General features: G+C 42.5%; 1 pseudogene; it reads left to right on the forward strand.

The window, feature by feature from the left end:
- The first annotated feature begins 8,037 nt into the window (after positions 1-8,037).
- Positions 8,038-8,155, forward strand: LOC126471697 (5S ribosomal RNA; annotated as a pseudogene).
- The last annotated feature ends 11,536 nt before the right edge of the window (positions 8,156-19,691 follow it).

Here is a 19,691-nt window from a genome sequence, read left to right on the forward strand (position 1 = left end):
GCTGTTCTCCAGGCTGTCCACTACATCCGCCGCCATCAGCGGATACAGTACGTTATCTGCTCAGATTCTCTCAGCTCTCTCCTCAGTCTCCAAGCTCTCTCCTCAGTCTACAAGCTCTCTACCCTGTCCACCCTCTGGTCCACCGGATTCAGGACTGTCTGCACCTGCTCCACCTGGGGGAAGTCTCGGTGGCGTTCCTCTGGTTCCCAGGACACGTTGGTATCTGTGGAAATGAGGCGGCCGATATAGCGCCAAGGCTGCAGTCTCTCTTCTTCGGCCAGCTATTCGATCGATTCCCTTCGCCGATCTACGGAGCGTTTTACGTCGTCGTGTTGTTCTTTTATGGCACGCACATTGGTCGACACTTCCCCATAATAAATTGCGGGACGTGAAAGCTCTTCCCTGTGCTTGGACCTCTTCCTCCCGAACGCGTCGTCGGGAGGAGGTAATTTTAACTAGACTCCGGATAGGGCACTGTCTTTTTAGCCATCGACATCTTTTAAGCGGCGATCCTCCCCCACTCTGTCCCCACTCCTCTCAGCTGTGGACGGTACGACACCTTTTGAGTGCCCCTATTGTACTCCGTTACGCGCCCGTCTACAGCTGTCGCCTGATATATCGTTCATTTTAGCAGATGACACGCGCTCGGACGATCGCGTTCTCGAGTTTATTAGTGCCAGTGAGATGACGTCAGTCATTTGACGTTTTTTTCTTGGGGGGGGGGACAACCAACCCCTTTCTGTAGTGGATTTTTAAGCTTTCCTTCTGCTTTTAGTTTCTCCAATTTTTTGAGTTTCGTTCCCATTGCTGCTGGTTTCCTTTTTCGTTTTTTACTGTTTCCTAAGTCACGGACCGGGCGCTAATGACCATAGCAGTTTTGCGCCCTAAAACCAAAAAAAAGTGTGTGCTGCAGGGCCGCGCAGCTAATAAGCACTTTCCCTTGGGCGAAACACATTTGGATGATTTCCAGAAGGCTTAACACCTCCGTAGCAGACCGTATATATATATGGCTACAAATATGAAACAAGGGAACGGTGTGTTGTCTCGTGGTGCAGCATGCACTTACAGAACTACCAAATCCCACAATTTCTATCTGTCATGACCAATGATTTAAGATTATCTTTAAATATTCCCTTTATCATTGGCCTACTCTTATTGTAAAATGAACTATACAACTGATCTGCAACTACAGCTATGAAGCTACAGTATATTTTTATGTGTCATATAAACTAAAGTTGACGTTGCTTTTATCACCGTGCACGCTGCGAAGACACTGGTGCAACCTGTGAAAATACTCACACGCAAACAACGAATAATGCAGGTAAATTTCATTCTCTGTTGTCCTGTTGGCCTAAAAAAGTAACTTGTATTATCCGCACTAAAGTATCGCTATTTACTAAACTTAAGCTAATTTAATTGTTTTCATACCTTTGACACTAAATATTTATGTTCTCCATGGATCTTAAGCACATCGGTGACACCATGCTCGGATAGTTCAGCAGATGGCCTTGCTCAAACACTTAGCGGTGCAGAACGAACATGCCCATCTCAGTCTGGCAGCCTGTATTATGTTCTTTTTTCTTTCTCCCTGAGAGCCATGATTTTGTGTTAATGACATAGCACACACTGCCCTCCACGCAAAATAATAATGTGGCGTGCCCACTTCTCTTCCAATCGTTAATAGAAAGGTACGAATGCCTGTTGCTCATGGTGTCGTTTGTATAATCCTTGGGGAACGCCGCATATTACTTTTATCTTACTTGATATCTTTCCGTCTACCTAGTCATCGGATGCAGCTGTTGCATTGCTTTTCTAAGTGACTCGCACTGTCCGTGCCGTCAATTGAGCCTCCTCAAGAATAGAAACTGACCACCTCTCACGGGTACTGTGACAAGGGTCATTCACAGAAAACACTCAATGATGAGGTCCCTACGCTACCCTAGCGTGGACCACACACAACAGCTGCTGTAACGTCAGATACTCATCAACTCTGTGGACACAGTACGACACGAATACTCCGAAGTCCAAGTAGAATGATAAACGTTCTGATTTTATAAAACAGACAGCACCTCTCTGCCTAATTGTCATGATTTACGATCTGTTACCAAATTTTCCACATGAATCGCTAGCACATTCTCTCTCTCTTTCACGATGCAGTGATCCTGAGCGGATTAAGTACGAAGATTCGCACCGTACTCCGATTTTTTCCAGCTGACTGACTCTACAACAATCCTTGCAACCTGAGACTGAAAGAAGCTACAATTGTATGATGACCACATGCTATACTAAAACACAGTAACAAAACCTAAATCTAAACAACGTACTCCTAACCTAATTTCACCTTACGTTCTCACACTACAGAAAGTTTATACAGCTAGCACCGATTACTGCCGCGTTGTGTTTTGGGCCAGATCCACATCTACCGCCAGTCAATTCCGAGACATGGCGCATCGTCATCCGTAAAAATTTCATATTTGAATGGCTGCAAATGGTCTCCAAGTAGCCGAATGGAGACACCACTAACTTGCACAGTGCCTTGCCGACAAGTTGGGTCCATGGCTTCATGCATATCGCTATCCTATTACTTTTGTCGCCTCACTGTACACCCTGTAGCCAAATAACTGAAATTAAGCCTACAGGTAAGCCAAAATATTATTAGCTTCGAGACATGATGAGAAAAAAATAGTTAGTTGTAAACAGTTATATCCTTATCAATCTAAACTATATATTTAGTTTTTCAATTACAGTAACTGAATGCAAGGAAAATGGAGGTACCTGTAGAGTATGCTCATGAAGAGTCTCAAGCGCAAACCGAGTGGTAGTGGAGCAAAAAAGAAGAAATCCCATTACCTAATGGATGCAATTCTAGTTTTTATTCCATTCGTAAACGTAGGTGGCGTCCCTACTTGTAATCACTGTCAAAGATGACAGTGCCACTAAAACAGAGTTATTAAACACGGTTTTCCGAAACTCCTTCACCAAAGAAGACGAAGTAAATATTCCTGAATTTCAATCAATAATAACTGCCAAGATGAGAAACGTAGAAGTAGCTACCATCGGTGTAGTAAAGCAACTGAAATCACTTAATAAAGGCAAGGCCTCCGGTCCAGACTGTATATCAGTCAGATTCCTTTCAGAGTATGCTAATATAATAGCTCCATATACAGCAATTATATACAACCGCTCACTCACAGAAAGATCCGCACCTAAAGACCGGAAAATTGCTCAAGTCACACGAATTCCCAAAAAAGAAAATAAGAGTAATCAGCAGAATTACAGGCTCATATCACTCATGTCGATTTGCAGTACGGTTTTGGAACACATACTGTGTTGGAACATTATGAACTACCTCGAAGAAAACGATTTATTGACACATAGCACGGATTCAGAAAATATCGTTCTTGTGAAACACAACTAGTTCTTTATTTAAACCCATGAAGTAATGAGCGCTATCGACAGGGGATGTCAAAATGATTCCATATTTTTAGATTTCCAAAAGGCTTTTGACACCGTTCCTCACAAGCGTCTTCTAACCAAACTGTGTGCCTATGGAATATCGCCTCAATTGTGCGACTGGATTCGTGATTTCCTGTCAGAAAGGTCACAGTTCATAGTAATAGACGGAAAGATATCGAGTAAGATAAAAGTAATATGCGGCGTTCCCCAAGGAAGTGTTATAGGCCCTCCATTGTATCCTGATCTATATTAACGACATTGGAGGTAATATGAGTAGCCCTCTTAGACTGTTTGCAGATGATGCTGTCATTTACAGTCTTGTAAAGTGATCAGATGACCAAAACGAATTGCAAAATGGTTTACATAAGATATCTGTATGGTGCGAAAAGTGGCAATTGACCCTGAATAAAGAAAAGTGCGAAGTTATTCGCAAGAGTACTAAAAAAATAAATTTGCTGGATTCGATTACGCATTAAGTCACACTAACCTAAAGGCTAAATTTAATACTTAGGGATTACAACTACAAATCACCTAAACTGGAACGATCACATAGATAATGTTGTGGGTAGAGCAAACCAAAGACTGCGATTCATTGGCAGAACACTTAAAAGGTGCAACAGGTCTACTAAATAGACTGCTTACACCACGCTTGTCCGCCCCATTCTGTAGTATTGCTGTGCGTTTTGGTATCCGCTTAAGGTGTGACTGACGGATAACATCGAAAAAGTCCTCAGAAGGGCAGCTAGTTCTGTATTATCGAGAAATAGGGGAGATAGTGACACAGACATGATACGTGAATTGGAGTGGCAGTCATTAAAACAAAGGCGTTTTTCGTTGCGACGGGGCCTTCTCATGAAATTTAAATTACCAGTTTTCTCCTCCGACTGCGAAAACATTCTGTTGGCACCCATCTACATAGGCAGAAACGATCATCAGGGCTCGCACAGAAAAATTTAAGTGCTCGTTTTTCCCGCGCGCCGTTCGAGAGTGGAAAGGTAGAGAGACAACTTGAAGGTGGTTAATTGAACCCTCTGCCAGGCACTTTATTGTTAATAGCAGAGTAATGACATAGATGTAGATGTACAATACGTCATCCCTCGCCAAAACCACATGTCTCCGAAATGGAAAATCTCAACAAAATAGCCTTTGTCTCAGAAAATATTTCATCTGAGCTTGGAGATATCATAGTTGACCGGCAACAACCACCCTCCTCCCCATTATCACGTCAATCCACGTCTATAGCAATACCACCTGAGTCATCTCCAGTCGTGATGCCAAAACCACCTTCGGCAATGCATGAGGGCAGGGTGAAACCATCACCTGATCCCATGGGTACGTGAAGGCGAGTCAGGAAGAGAAAATGTCCACTTACAAAGCGGCGCTGTCAAAGCCTTGTCTGAATATTTTTCAGCAAAGGCGAAGAAAATTTCAAACACGTCCACTGAAAAAGAAAAGAGAGAGGCCAGTATACAAAGTTTTCTCGTCAGCTTCCTCCCAGATCTCATGAAAATGAGCGACATTCAGCTGAGTATAGAAGAAAGGCGTTGCTCCTCACAGACGACGTTACAAGGACCTCTCCGGAAATCTTGTACCATTCGGATAGAAGAGTGGTGCCTTCCTATTAGGTTACGCCAGGATTCAGTGTCAACCACTATCAGTTTCAACAATCTTCCCTCACCTAAGAAAGACCAACAGTAAGTGATTTTTCCATGTTGACAGAGCCAGCTAATCACGTTCAACACTCCCTCTCTTCGGCAACGAGCGAGGTAATTTTCCACACTTCGTGAAATGTTTCATGTACTTTCACATTTTTTACTCTATAGTAAAATAATTATCATAATAAAAAATCAACAACGTTGTAATGTTTTACAGATAAACATAATCATTTTCTTGCTTTTATATGTGTGTTATAAGTGCAGATTAAAATGATTACCTTAATGTCACAAGTATTCGTTCTTCTGCACGCACACACATTCTCTCAAATTTGTATTCATGTGCTGAATAGCTGGAGCTACAATTTTCATTAGGGCGATGTAAGATTCCTTTGTCATTCTGTAGAAAGCCAAAAATTTTGAATCACTTCGTCGCAGTTCTCTAGCACCAATAAACAAACCATGATTAAAATTTCGCTCTATCTACGGACGCACCCATAACACTCTGTGTCTTTCCTTTCCTCCGCCGGTACCAGAATATCGCAGTATCCCCCTCATCACCAGAACTGTTCATTATACAGGTGGTCATTGATGGAAATAACCAACAAAATTTTCTAGCTCTCTATTGGAAGTCGCAAGCCAACTGAAGGAAATTCGCTCCCACGGCCAATCGACCAGTGTGCGACGACCATCGCATAGTTCGTACATGATGCACGAGTCCGCGACGAGTGCGGATCGATCCGTGTCCTCGGCGCCTTAACACTAGTGGCTGGAGCCAAGTCGACGTTCTAACTCATCCCAAAGGTGTTCAGTTGGGTTCAGCTCGGAACTCCGCTTAGGCCAGTATATTTCAGGAATGTTATTATTCACAAAGCATAATCTCACAGATGCTTCTTTATGACATGTTGCATTATCGTGCTGATATAAACGACCATCGTCTCCGAACTGTTTCTCTACTGTACGCAGTACAAAGTGCTGTAAAATGTGTTCATATACTTTCGCATTTAACATTTTCTTGAGCGCAATAAAGGGATCGTACCCTAAACCACAAAAAATACTGTAATACCATCTGCTCCGTAATTCACCATGGCACTACACACGGTGGCAGGTAACGTTCTCAGAGCATTCGCCAAACACACACACTTCGATCGGATTGCTACAAGGTGCAGAATAATTCATCATTTCCACCCACTCGTTTCCAGTCATCCAGTGTCCAATGGAGGACCGGTACCCTCTTCCTACGCACAGTCATTGTCCCAAAGGGACTGCTAGTACGACTTTGGAATTCACAAGTGATTCCTTCTGCCGATTTCTCACAATTTTTTACAGCCACCCTTCGCAAGCCTCGGCGGTCTCTAATGTCTGTTTGGTGTTGATTTTGCTGTGGTTGTTCCTTCTCGTTTCCACTTTACCACCATATCACCAACATTCGACTTGGGCAGCCTTATAAGGGTTGTGCCTGGTGGATTTGTTACTCAGGTGACATTTTCACTGGACACGTTCGAAGAAAATGGTTCAAATCGCTCTGAGCACTATGGGACTCAACTGCTGAGGTCATTAGTCCCCTAGAACTTAGAACTAGTTAAACCTAACTAACCTAAGGACATCACAAACATCCATGCCCGAGGCAGGATTCGAACCTGCGACCGTAGCGGTCTTGCGGTTCCAGACTGCAGCGCCTTTAACCGCACGGCCACTTCGGCCGGCACGTTCGAAGACTCTGAGCCTTCTGACCGACCCATTCTGTGTTTCTCCTTCTTTACTGACAAACAAAGTACTCCTCGGCTCCTTTTATAGTGGTGGGTCCCCCTCTCGTGACACGAATTGGTAAATTCCGCATTACTAAGGGATGTCATCAGATAACAAACTTCTCATATTTTCGGACGTATGATTTACCAAAGATAAACAGTCTGCATTAATGTGACCACCGGCTATGTTCGACGTCAAAGTTCAATAATCACACACAGACGGCAGATGGCAGCACTAGCAGTGGAGGGTATACAGGGTGTTACAAAAAGGTACGGCCAAACTTTCAGGAAACATTCCTCACACACAAATAAAGAAAAGATGTTATTTGGACATGTGTCCGGAAACGCTTAATTTCCATGTTAGAGCTCATTTTATTACTTCTCTTCAAAGCACATTAATCATGGAATGGAAACACACAGCAACAGAACGTACCAGCGTGACGTCAAACACTTTGTTACTGGAAATGTTCAAAATGTCCTCCGTTAGCGAGGATACTTGCATCCACCCTCCGTCGCATGGAATCCCTGATGCGCTGATGCATATTCATACTTATTTTCTGTAGATGGAAAGTAAAGTGTGCTATACTGGAGTTTGATGTTCTTTGCATTGTACGTGAGTAATGTACATAAAATACTATGTGAACTGTTTATTGCGTTAAACAATTTTCTGATGACACTTTGTATTTAAAAATATTTGTGTGTATAAATTGTTCATGTTGATGTACATTTGACAATTTAAAAAATGGTCACGCTTGGGAACAATGTAAGAAACAGGTGTTGTGTAATAGCCGGTGTTCTTTTGTTTGAAACGAAAGTGGGTCTGGGAAGTGGGAAAGGTGGCAAGGTGGCAAGGGCGAACTGGCGCGCTTCCTAGAGCAAGTGCGGGAAGTAAGTCACACAGTCTGTAGGCAGCAGTGATTGAGGCAATACCTTTGTGGAGCAGGAGAAGTTTTGCCTGCAAATTTGCACAAAATTGCCTCGGATGAAGACTGCAAACGGCTTACGGCATACCTGCGAGTTGTTGGGCTACTGTATGTAAAACTCAACGACGCCATGAAGAGAAATTGAGCCCATACAGCAAGATACTTGCAGGCCCTACTGTGGGTAGTGTAGCCGTCATAATTGTTTGCCAAACCCAAGTCTACATCCACCAGATAAGATTCTTTTATTTTTACTTTGGTGGCAACGGCCTTGCCGCAGTGGATACACCGATTCCCGTGAGATCACCGAAGTTAAGCGCTGTCGGGCGTGGTCGGCACTTGGATGGGTGACCATCCAGGCCGTCATGCGCTGTTGCCATTTTTCGGGGTGCACTTCTCGACCGAATAGTAGCGGCTTCGGTCAAGAATACCACCATAACGATCGGGAGAGCGGTGTGCTGACCCCACGCCCCTCCTATACGCATCCTCCACTGAGGAGGACGCGGCGGTCGGATGGTCCCGGTAGGCCACTCGTCGCCTGAAGACGGAGTACTATTTTTACTTTGGTACAGACTGATCCATTAATTTAAACTGTGTTGTAATAATCATTCTTGAACTTTAAAGAAACTGGTCTACACTGTTATTTCATCCTAATCATATACCTATACAGAGTTCCTTCCTGGTGTTTGATTAATCCGAGTATCCTGTTTTACAGACTTATGAAGTGCCAAGTTTATCTAAAGAGACGCCATTTAAATTGTTTTTGTGTAAATAATAAGAAAGTTTTCTTAAATATTGCAAAGTGTTATAGTAAAAGTTTGCTTACGTAAAATTCAATCAGAGTGAAGCCAAGTTACTAGAATTTGTTAATGACTACACAGAATTAGTTCAAAGAGTAATAGATTGTGAAAGTAAATTCCAGTAAGAAAGAGGTTTTCTTGAAGTGAAATGTTCTGTATAAAAAGTGTGTGCTTTAGTATCTAAGTATTTTGGTATTTAAGTCTGTTGATTATGGAAAGTGCTGTTCTAAAGGTCCCCCTTGGCCTAATTTTTTTTAGCTTCCTTGAAGTTATCTACTGGGCTTTTCCCCTTTTAAAATCGTAATGTGTAAGAGTGTAGTCCAACATTGTTTAAGTGGAGTAATATTTATTTGAAGAACCAAATTAAACAGTAGCAAGAAAGTAGGTAAAATTCGTACTTCTGATTTTCCAATACTTCACTGTTTCATTGCTTGGATTGGCTGGCGACCATTGGTACATGTTTTAAACCACTAAATGAACTTGGAAGAGTTGTCCTAGCTTCAGTATAATATTATTCATACTGCGTTTCTATTTAACCGCTGGGTAAGATCTTAGTAAAAGAAGTGAACTGTCTGAATTATTTATCCATTAGACACAACACACAGTCAAATCCTGTAAAAAAGGTAACTCTACTGTTTAGCTTTTCCTATAAACAAGACTATCCTCCCTAGTGTACTTTATTTGGAAACTAAACTAAATTTTAGTAAGGTACGTGGCAACATAGGGACAGGGTTTTCTGCTGTTTAGGTAAAAGCGTACTAAATTATAATAGTAGTGGTAGGGTTATACGCTGAGGGCGAAAGATGGCCTTCTCACATGACTCACGTTTTATGCTCCATCGGGCAGATGGTCGTTGGCGTGTTCGGCGCGAAACATCTGAAAGCAAACATCCTGCAACCATGAGGGAGCGTTATGGTCTGGGAAATATTTTTGTGGCATTCCCTGGTTTATTTCATCATTCTGAAGGTGTAATGGACCAACTCAAGTATGCGTTTATTCTTGGGGCCATGTCCACTCCTACTTGCAGTTTGTTTTCCATCGGCACGATGGCATTTACCAGTAGGACAATGAAGCGTGTGTGCGTGGTTCGAAGACCAGCTGGCTGAATTTACCGTACTCCCCTGGCCACCAAACATCCTGGATTAAAAAACCCAATCGAGAATCTATGGGACGACCTCGATCGGGCTGTTCGCGCCATGGGTACTCAACAGTGAAACTCAGCGCAGTGGAGTCTGCGTGGTTCCACGTACTTGTTGGTACCTTCTAGAATCTCACTGCCTTTTTTCCTACATGTCCGCGTTGCAGAAGGTGCTTGAGCACGCTTTTTACAGGTGGTCACATTAATGTGATTGGACCGTGTGTTTTTCTGAATATTATACGAAAGCAATATACTATTCACTTACGTAAACAAAATATTACTATTACATCAAAGTATTTTATGACAATGACCAGCGACGTAGGAAAAATTTGACAATCACCATATACAACATGGCGACTATAAGTAATATCAGTGGCGATTTTTTCAAATGGGCTAAGCTACAGACCAGTCTGTGACCATAACCAGGTTTTATTAGACTCACATCCGTTGCTTCGCCAGGTGACAACCTAACGTAGACCTAAGGCCACGCTACAGGTAAGTCTGTCACCACAACCTGGTTTTTTGCTTTCATGTTCGCTGGCTTCTCCAACCAACAACAGTACTTTGAATATATGCACCAAAATGTGACATCAATACAGCCTATGACTTGTATCGAATATTCCTCTTGATCCCCAAAAACCAAGCCCTAGATCCACACCTTACTATTGGGTTGGTGCATACGTTATTAGCGTGTTTCCATAAGTTTAATAAACGCTACAGATACACATAACAGAGAATTTAGTAATCAATAATATATTCTTCTTCAGTATTTACAACAGTCAGCCAACGTTGGGGTAACTTTTCGATTCCGCGACTGTGGAAATCACGAGATTTTGAGGCGAAGAACTCGTCGAGCGTTGTTGGAAGCGCATTTTCATCTGGAAAGGTAGTTCCTCAAAGGTTGTTCGATAGAGAGGGGAAAAGGTGAAAATCTGAGGGCGCATGGTCAGGTGAATAACGAGAGTGCAGAATGACTTCCCAGTCCAACTCCTGTATAGTGTTTTTTGTCAGCCTAGCAGAATGCGGGCTGGCATTAGCGTGGAGCAGCATTACTTCACGCAGTCTCCCTGGTCGTGGTTCTTGCACTGCGTCTACAAGAAGTCTCAATTGTTGACAATAAATGTCAGCATCGATGGTTACGACTCTAGGAAGCAATTCGTAGTACACTACACCGCCGCTGTACCACCAGATTGATGACGTTGTTTTTTGTGCGTACGTGCAGGTCTTTGTAACGGGAGTTGCTGCCTTGTTTGGGCTCAACCATTCCTTTCTTTTCTTTGGTAGCATCTCGTCACCAGTAACGATATGGGATAGGAATGGTCGGTGTTATTCACGAGCCAACTGATGATGAGCAACCAGGGATGTATACAGGGTGTATCATAATTAATGGCGTAAGTGCATACAGTTGAAAGTACACGATACTCATTAAACACAGGGTCGAAAATGCATACCTTAAGAGCTACAAGCAAATTTTCATCTTAGATACTGTGAAGCAAATCTCTTCTACTGCGAGATCTTTGCTTTCCACATTTTGGGAGGTAATAGTATGGATCAAAACAAGAAAAGATGTCCAGTAAGCATTTGCTCTAAAATGCAAACCTTAAAAGTTATGAGCAATTGTTCATTAGAAGAGTTGTGTTTCCAAGTATCGAAGATGTGCACGTGCTCATAGTTCTTAAAGTATGCATTTTAGAGCACATGTTTACTGGACATTTTTTCTTGTTTTGGTCCACGTTACCATTTCCCAAAATATGGAAACCAAAGAGATTTGCTTCACAGAATCGAAGATGAAAAATTGCTCGTAGCTCTTAAGGTACGCATTTTCGACCCTATGTTTACTGCGACGTTTTTGCTTCTAGTATCGTGTACTTTCAACTGTATGCGTTTACGCCATTAATTATGATACGCCCTGTATATGACCATCTTCTGATGTCTGCGATTTCGGCTTCGAGCATGCGGTACCCATACCCCAGATTTTTGAAACTTCCCTATTGCATGTAGATGTCACACGATGGTCAAATGATCGCAGTTCATCACATTTGGCACTTCTCGAGTACGCTGACGTGGATCATTGTAGATTAATGCTTTTAAATGATCTTCATCAAACCCAGAAGGTCTTCCTGAACGTGGAGAGTCACTAATGTCAAAATTATCTTCCTTAAAACGAAAACCATTTTCTTGCCGTACTCTGTCCAGTGGCGTCATCCCCATACACAGCGCAAGGTTTTCTGGCTGCCTGCACTGCTGTCACACTTTACTAAGCTCAGACAGAATACTATGTGGGAAATGTACCACTCAGTACTCCATTTTCTAGCGTCCACAGCTCCACTCACTATCTCCAAATGACAACATGACAATATGTGAACTCAAATAGTAACAGTGAACTACAGATAAAAAATGACAATCGACAAATAAACCCATAGCAACCGGAATACCAACATGCAAACTATGACTTTTCTGTCTTTTCTAGGCGATAAAACATAACAAAACGTTCTTATTCGTAATATGACAATAGTTCTTCAATCGAACTGCTTTTTGGTGTGATGTTGCGCCAGATAAAGTAAAATAAAACTGTCTAAATCGTAACTAAAGAGTGATTGATCGTGGAGTAGTTTGGTGGCGCGGTTAAATAACTGCTGGCTGTTGTTGCTCGGTGGTAAAGACTCAGCTCACAAAAAACAGCCCGCCGCCCGCGACGAGGGCGCAGCAGACGTCCTTGAACTCCGTCCCGGATTCCCAGCTGTGTGGGGAACAGTCCGCCCCAACCCTCGCCTATAGCATGGTCTCATCCAAACAGTAAAATTTAAGATATTTATTCCAGCATTCCGGATCAACTTGAGCTCTGATTGCACACACTCGACGACAGTGCTAAAAGACGACTCTTAACTTCTCAGAAGAAGTTAAGCCCAATTAAAGAACTGAATTATTATGTTACTATTCACTGCCTTGATTTTTTCTTATTGATTAACTCTCCCACATTAACTATCTAACTTAATGCTAGACAGACAGTACTTTGTATCCTTTCTTAGTGCTCTCTATTTCAAACGGCGAAGACCACGCCTGTAGATCTACCATAAAATGTATGATAGTCCTGACAATTCGGGCAAAATAAAGAATCCAGGCACAGTAACATACATTGTTTTGCGGACAGGATTGTGAAACCTAACAGCACTCCCTTGACAAAAGACGAAACATGTCTGCTAAACAAAGGGCTTAAATTCAGTATAGCTTCAATAGTAAATTCCAACTTAATAAAAACTACTACAGCGGAAGTCAAAACTGCATGCGATGTAGCTAGGCTGAATAGTTGTCAATTGAAAATAACAGTGGATGTCAACAACGATTTGAGTAAAGAGGAGCGACGTAGGTACGAGAATAGGAAAGATACAATGCAATTAAAAAGCTAATCACTTAGCTGCAACAGTATAAAGCACAAAGACAGTTCGTTCAGTGTGAAAAATTGTTATGAATTCGCGGACTTCGTAAAAGATATTACTATTCCAGAAGATGCAGCACGCGCTACATTCCACAATGGCACATAAAAAGATCAGTTTTCATGAGTTCAGCTCATGGGAAGATAAAAATTAGCTCTATCACACTATTTTAAATTTAGCGACAAAATATTTTATTAGCATGATGCTTTAGCCATTGAAAATTGTTTCGCGGGTATCTTGGCTGATATTTTTACTAGCAAAGTAGAGAACAGTTTTTACATGGATCCTAACATACTTCACAAAGTTATTTATTATAGAAGTTATTTCGATGACACACTGTTTTATTAAGCTGATAAGCACGTAGTATACAATATACATGAAAAGATGAGTGAAATGTAACCAAACGTTAAATTTACGATTGAACTTGAGGAACAGGATAACATGCAGTTTTCTCAGCGGGCAAGAATGACTATACTCATTCATTTGGACTGTTCACAAAAGTGTCGTGGACGTGTACAATCATAAATGACTAATCTAGCCAAACAAGACACCAGTGCGTTTATTTTAGAAGGGCTGTCTACATTATCCTAAAACAATAATCAAAAATTACGAAACTGAGAAACAGTTTAGAGTAATCATGCTGGTCGTGAGGATCAACGCATGTAAGGAGGGCAACAGACGGAAAAAATCATACCATAATAAAAAGGGTACTCATGAGAAACTTTTTTTTTTGTTTTTTAGAGAAAATTGTTCCTAGTTTCAGAAGGTGAACACAGGCTTTCGTACTAAAAGGCCCTTGAGAACAATTCTGTGCCATACAATCGGCGAGAAACGTAACAAGTTCATCTATGTCCCTTAAAGTACGGGCAGAAGATTTTATTACAGAAAAACTTGGTAAATTTCATGTTGGGCAAAAATTCGAGATGGTGCCTTTCTGAGTTAATTACAACTGAAGTTTGCCAATCAGGCCGTTGCACATGCAAATTCAAGCGGCCCGCCAGATACAATTTGTGTTAGTTCTTCTCACAGCGCAGATGATAGAACACAAGACTGCTCAGCCTTTGATTCAGAATCGATCGTTACTACTGCCCCACGTCCAATTTTTGCACCGTTCTCTTGTTCGGTTTGAGGAAACCAAACGGTGAACACGTTTGGCGACGTCTCTGTCGCGCGCGCTGCAGCCTGACTGGCTAACTTCAGTGCTGACTCGGAAACGGCGCAACGTATCGAATTTTTTTCTTCAGAATTATATCTTACCACAGCCTAAACTGTAACACAAACTTGACCGTGAAAAGCGTATTGCACTAACTTTACACATTTTTATGCAGGCTGCCTTGGTAAACTATAGCATTAGTCCATTGAACAGTTTTACACTGAAATCTGCCGAGTTATTGTACACTGACGCTATTTCAATGTCTTTTGTTTCGTTTAATTTCATCGTGGTGAACCCGAACTTAACCAACAAAATTTGGGAAGTTAAAAGGGATGTTATCTTATCATTTTGTTCAAGGGACCTGTGCTCTCCAGTCACTCACTACTAGGTAATTGTACTGCTGTTATTTTCGTACCCTACACTCCTTTGTACCTACGAAGACGTGCTGAAAAGCAAAGCCTCTGAATTTTTATGTGAAAATTCTTAAAGCGTTTTAAATGAAAATAACGATGTTAACATTCTACATCTTATCCTCCATGTCTACATATGTAGTTCTTAATGTAATCACGCTGGTGACGAACACATTCCTCCCAATCTGAGATCAGTTTGTTGATACGGTCACTGTAGAATGTTTGACCTTGTTAACGGAGCCATAACCTCACCTCTTCTTGCGATGCTTCAACATTGTCATAATGAAATTCTCGAAGGTGCTCTTTAAGTTTTGGAAACAAATGAAAGTCGGAAGGAGCCAAGTCGGAGCTTATGGAGGGTGATCGATGACAATGAAGCTGAGGCGTCGGATTGTCGCAGATGTCGCAACGCTCGTGTGTCATCTGGCACTGACATTCTGAAGGAGTCGTCGCTCCATGTTTGGACGAACTCTTCGAAACTCGGTTACAGCACGCTGTTTCTCACGCACCGTCATAGTCACGATACACACCACACTCTACAATTCAGAGCCCTCTAGCGGCAGAGGGCTGCAGATACGTAGACATGATGAATAAATATTTAGAATGTTAATAACGTTCGTTTTATTCAAAACGCTTTATGAATTGTCACATAAAAAATTCGGAGCCAAACCTTTCAGGCCGGCCGCGGTGGTCTCGCGGTTCTAGGCGCGCAGTCCGGAACCGTGCGACTGCTACGGTCGCAGGTTCGAATCCTGCCTCGGGCATGGATGTGTGTGATGTCCTTAGGTTAGTTAGGTTTAAGTAGTTCTAAGTTCTAGGGGACTGATAACCACAGCAGTTGAGTCCCATAGTGCTCAGAGCCATTTGAACCAAACCTTTCAGCACGTCCTCGTATACTGCACTGAAAACGTTCTGCAGCAGGGTCAATGTCGATAATATGCGTTGTGTGCCTTGTTTACAAACAAGCATGTTCCATTCCTTCACGGCACTAGCTGTCTTGACGTAGCAATGTCCACTTTACTCGTCGCCCTCAAGCGAGCATTCAGTTCTGCTCGGATTTGTTTTTCCGGTAATGTTTGTTGTACGTCAACAGTGTAAAACAGCAGTATGGATAGCTGTACTGACGAAGAGTTGACCTAAATGCAACGTGTCTATGTGTTCAATGAATGCAGTAGAAGAGCGGCACAAAAACCCTATTTTTTTCATTTGAGATTTATTGCATTACTCTGTATTTTCAGTCGTACGTTTTTGTTGTTGTATGTTACAGGATTTTTCACTGTTCTGAAGGTATTTCCACAGAAACAAAAGTAATTTGGTCACTAACTGAGTTGAAGTTCAAAAGGTTCAAATGGCTCTGAGCACTATGGGACTTAACATCTGAGGTCATCAATTCCCTAGAACTTAGAACTACTTAAACCTAACTAACCTAAGGACATGACACACATCCATGTCAGAGGCAGGATTCGAACCTGCGACCGTAGCAGTCGTGCGGTTCCGGACTGATGCGCCTAGAACCGCTCGGCCACCACGGCCGGCTGAGTTGAAGTACTATACATTATTACTCTGTAACAAGCCACTGGAGACACGGGTCCCTCATACCAAAATACAATGACAGAAAAAAGATCGCAAAATCGAAAATAAGTCTTGCAACATGAACGAAGGTTGCAAGGCGTGTTCCTACATCTGAAAGATGATGTCTATTCATTTCGCGCTAGTCGCATGAGAGTGGCGCTAGTACGGCACTATGAGGATGCAAATCAGGTTTGCTTTAAATACACGCTGTAACGGTCGTGAAAGTTAGTTACCTTTGAGATTGGGCGTAGTGAAGTGATGTTAGTCAGCAATACCTTTAAGGCGACGTAGAATAGGTGTACGTGAAGCTGGATGTTCCTTCAGCGATATTACAGAAAGAATTGGCAGGGATGTAGCCACTGCACAGTCTTAGGCATAAAAACTGACCACCGGCCGGCCGCCACAGACTCTAAATCTAGTCGTTCGCTTAACCTTTTCGCTACGGTTAACTTCTGTAGAAATCGGGAGCGAATGTGCCGCTTAGTCGGTGGACTGCTGTAGCAGTTCCGCCTCGCGGCATATTTCTCCGCTTCACTGCGCTCGACTTGAGTCGAAGTTTGATCTACGCACCATCTAGCGGCTTTGTTCAACGTGCTCTACTGCTCTTTTGCCGCTTTGTTTCTAATCTGAAGTGGCGTGTTGTTAACCTCAGTTAGTTTCTACTAGAAGTGATATGTCAGATAAGCAATATACTGTGGAGGAAGCTCTTTCTCTCATACTGGGTAGTGAGTCCGAATCATCGACCGAATCTGGCGATGAACATGAAACACCTTTTGTAGCTGCTTCTACATCAGGTACACGTGCTACTCCAGCTGTTCAGTTGACGCCCCCAGACTTGGATTTGTGCACAGACATGACCAACCATATCAGAAACATGTATGATTTGTATAAACATTTTCCCGAATAAATATATAGTGTAAAATCGAGTAATAGCGACAACACTAAAAGTGTGAAAGTAGGACAGAATAGCGACGCGGGGAGCGCGAAAACTGCGCCGTACTTGGGGCACGGCCGGGCGAGGCAGGCGCTCGTCTACAGCGCGCAAGACAACAGTCACGGCGCCGGCGCGACGGAGTTAAGGTGGCCAATAAAACCGACCGCCCCTGACAATGCTAAGACGGCGATCTCCACTATCTGGCAACACTGTAAGATGCGCCGACGCGGTAGCTCAGCGTGTTCGGTCAGAGCGCTGGCTGCACTCTGTAATAAAAAACTGAGTGAATGGAACAACAATGAACTTCAGCGGATGTCATGTGACTCTTCCACAATACCCAGAAAAATCTGACAATACTAAAGTAGTTTACAAATTGTACGCCTGTATAAACCTACTGGTTCAAACGGTGTCATTAAATCAATGTAGTTTGAAGTGCATTTTCGTCTAGAAACGAATTGCCTTGACAGGTGATCGATCACGAGCGGAAAAGGTAAAATTTTACGAGTATACGATCAGAGGGACAAGTGCCTGAGAGATGACTTCCCTGTCAATACAAGTGCCTGAGAGATGACTTCCCTGTCAATCTCTTGGATAGTTTTGTTTCTCAAATCAAGAGAGTGCGTTATCATGCAGTAGCACACGTGATATAGTTTTGATGGTCGATTTTCTTACACTGCAGACAAAAGGTGTCTCAGTTGTGGGCAACAAATTCCAGCTGTGATGGACACACCCTTGGGGAAGAATTCGTAGTGCAAAACACACTTTTGGAGCTATCAGATGGAAAATATTATGTTCACATTACTCTTTGCTCGAGTTTACGTCTTTTGATAGGGTTCAGCCTTTCATTCCTTCTTAGGAAGTTAACGATAAAGGCATCATAACCCGTCACCAGTAACGATATTGCGTAGGAATGCTCAATGAGCGACCTGATGCAGTTCAAGGAAAACTGCAATAATAGTCACTCTGTTGATTTTTGTTGTTTCGAATTAGAGCATGCAGTACTCCTACATACTTCTGAGCCTTCCCTGTGGAATGCAAATGTCGCATAATGGTTTAATGGTAATCCATCACTTATATCAGTAGCCGAGACTTCCTTAATGTGCCGGCCGGTGTGGCCGAGCGGTTCTAGGCGCTTCAGTACGGAACCGCGTGACTGCTACGGTCGCAGGTTCGAATCCTGCCTCGGGCATGGATGTGTGATGTCCTTAGGTTAGTTAGGTTTAAGTAGTTCTACGTTTAGGGTCCTGAAGGTGTCGAATAGGTATAAAATACAGATTGTTCAGGTGTACGCTCCCACCTCAAGTCACCCTGACGAAGAAATTGAATCCTTTTACGAAAGTCTGGATAACACCTGTAAAAAAGGTAGCGATTGTCACTTCCAGATGGTCATTGGAGATTTCAATGCAAAAGTTGGCACCAAGAAACAAGGCGACACAGTGGTGGGCAACTATGGGATTGACGACCGAAATGATAGAGGTGAGAGATTAGTCCAGTTCGCTGAGTACACCAGTATGTCCATCATGAATACGTTCTTTAAGAAGCACCCTGACCGAAAATGGACTTGGAGAAGCCCAAATTTCAGTGTCAAAAATGAGATAGACTTTATTCTGACAAATATTCCGCAGATTGTAAAAGACGTATCAGTGCTAAATCAGTTCAACACTGGCAGTGATCACCGTCTTGTGAGAGCAAGGGTCGAACTCAATGTAAGAAATGAAAGGAGTAAACTTATGAAAGGGAAGAGAAGGGTAATCAACATCAAAAACCTGGAAGAACATTCCTCGAAATTCCAAGAAGTCCTCCAAAGCAAGTTCCACGTAACTAAAGATTGTGATTTGGCGGAAATGATTGTTTCAAGTGCTCAAGAAGTCGGTGGCCTATGCCAAAAAAATAAACAACCAAAGAAATTCAGTGCCAAAACTGAAACCCTTTTACAACAGAGGAGAGAAATGAAAATCCAAACCGATCGTGACATGGTGGCGTATTCCGAACTATGTAAGGCAGTGCGAAGAGAAATGAAAACTGACATACAGAAATTCACTGAAGACACCTTACGAGCAAGCTTGGAGAACAAGACAAGTTTAAAGTCAGCGAAACGCAAACTCACAATAGGTAAAAAGCAGATTATCGCACTCGATGGAAATGACAGTCGAATCACTGAAAAGGAGGCGGTTTTGAAGTTCATCAGAGACTTTTATAGCAATTTGTATAGCAACCCAGGGGAAAATTTGTGTGTATCTAATTTAAATGATATATCTAGTGTTCCAGATATACTCCCATCGGAAGTCAAGTGTGCTCTAGATAGCATGAAGAAGGGAACAGTGCCAGGTGATGATGAGCTCAGCGTTGACATCCTCAAACTGGCAGGAGAGGTAACAATAAATCACTTGGCAAAAGTATTTACTTCCTGCCTGCACTATGCTTCAATCCCACTATCGTGGAACAAGGCTAAGATTATTTTGATACACAAGAAA

Source organism: Schistocerca serialis, chromosome 3, assembly GCF_023864345.2.
Source record: "Schistocerca serialis cubense isolate TAMUIC-IGC-003099 chromosome 3, iqSchSeri2.2, whole genome shotgun sequence".
NCBI classification, from domain to species: domain Eukaryota; kingdom Metazoa; phylum Arthropoda; class Insecta; order Orthoptera; family Acrididae; genus Schistocerca; species Schistocerca serialis.